The following is a 1,891-nucleotide window of genomic DNA, read 5'->3' on the forward strand; positions in this document are numbered from 1 at the left end:
TTGATCGAATATATTTAATATGGCAATGTTACGTATAACAATATACGTATGGAATTTTAAAAGTCACGAGGGTTGCAGCGGACTCAATTTTAATGTACATTAAACATTTTGCTCATTGATGACCTTACCTTAATTTTTTTCTCCTTCCTCACTTTCTTCTCCTATGCGAGTGACACAGCAAGATTGATAGTAACAAGCGATTTCATTAAAACACAATCTCCTTTTCCATTTGATGAACACGATACGAGACGAGGGAATGATTTAGGAACACGACTTTCGAGCGGTTTCAACAACTATTAAGTTTCATTTATAGCAACGAACACTGCCAAAGACGTAATCAATAAGATTCGCGTAGGTGCCGTAGATGACGTAGATGAAAAAACGTAGATCAAACGTAAATGACGAAATTATACATTAATTTATTTTAACGCGTTAAAATTACGCTAATGACAGTTGTTCCATTCAATTTGTTCACATATTTGAGCCCTATATGGAACAAAGTGAACGGAACATCTGCAAACGTGTTAACCGGACAACGACGAATTTTCACATCTACTCCACGAAGCTTCACATATATCAATGACCACTACCGTAGTCATGGTCAAACATAGATGACGAAGTTATGTATTGATTCACTTTAACACGTTCAGATTACGCTAGTGACACTTGCGCAGTACTATTTGTTCATATATTTAAGCCCTATATGCAACAAAGTGAACGTAGCATCAGCAAGCGTGTTAATTGGACAACCACGAATTTTCACATATATTGCACGAAGATTCGTATATAACAATGATCACTGCCATAATCATGGTCAAACGTAGATGACGAGATTATGCATTAATTCACTTTAAAAATTACGCTAGTGACACTTGCGCAGTACTATTTGTTCATATATTTAAGCCCTATATGCAACAAAGTGAACGTAGCATCAGCAAGCGTATTAATTGGACAACCACGAATTTTCACATATATTGCACGAAGATTCGTATATAACAATGATCACTGCCATAATCATGGTCAAACGTAGATGACGAGATTATGCATTAATTCACTTTAAAAATTACGCTAGTGACACTTGCGCAGTACTATTTGTTCATATATTTAAGCCCTATATGCAACAAAGTGAACGTAGCATCTGCAAGCGTGTTAATTGGACAACGACGAATTTCGTTTCGCAAACACGGACACGTGATACATTTTGAAGTTACGTGGACGCGAGAGTAATTCGTTCCCTTAAATTGCTCAATTTCCATTTCTTTCGCCATGTATATTCGAGTATTGCATTTGAATTGCAGAGCAGTGGGAAGTAACGGCGCACGTCGTTGATATATCGACAGGAACATGAATTCTTTTTTCATAGGATGAATACTTTTTTCATCGAATTATTAAACCGAATCAAGTTTTCAAATCCAATCATTTAATTTCATCGTTTTACATCGAACGTTTCAATCTTTTTTCTTTTAAATACCTTACCTATATTTCATCTCGTTGAATATTCCATATTTTTAATGCTACTACCACTTATTGGTAATTTCAAATATGTAATTATCGTTCTGAAGTTAGAAATTCGAAATAACATTCGTCAGTATATGATTCTACGTTTTATATAGAGTAATAAAAATGATACAATGAGTTTCGGTAAATAACCAATAAAAATTTTTGTTCCTTTTTCTTTTTCTTTTTTTTTTTTTTTTTTTGGTTTTATGTATCCAAGGTCGAGAATAAACTATGTGCACGTTTCTTGTATTCGTTTCTTGTATTTTTATGAGGAATTCAGTCTTTTTACGCCACAAGAGTCTCAACGTTTTCGTTTTCACGCCTACGTTACGCTCGTTAAACACGTTCCAACAAGACCATGAATAAGGATAACAGCTTTAATGTTTTCACA

General features: G+C 34.4%; 1 long non-coding RNA gene across 1 annotated transcript; it reads right to left on the minus strand.

Annotated features, from left to right (window-relative positions):
• Window positions 1–259: 259 nt before the first annotated feature.
• LOC126927868 (uncharacterized) lies at window positions 260–607 on the minus strand. The gene is made up of 2 exons (XR_007715988.1): window positions 530–607; window positions 260–322 (listed from the first exon to the last, which is right to left on the minus strand). It is a non-coding gene; the product is annotated as an uncharacterized LOC126927868 (long non-coding RNA).
• Between the last annotated feature and the right edge of the window lie 1,284 nt (window positions 608–1,891).

Source organism: Bombus affinis, unplaced genomic scaffold (assembly GCF_024516045.1).
Source record: "Bombus affinis isolate iyBomAffi1 unplaced genomic scaffold, iyBomAffi1.2 ctg00000284.1, whole genome shotgun sequence".
NCBI lineage: Eukaryota > Metazoa > Arthropoda > Insecta > Hymenoptera > Apidae > Bombus > Bombus affinis.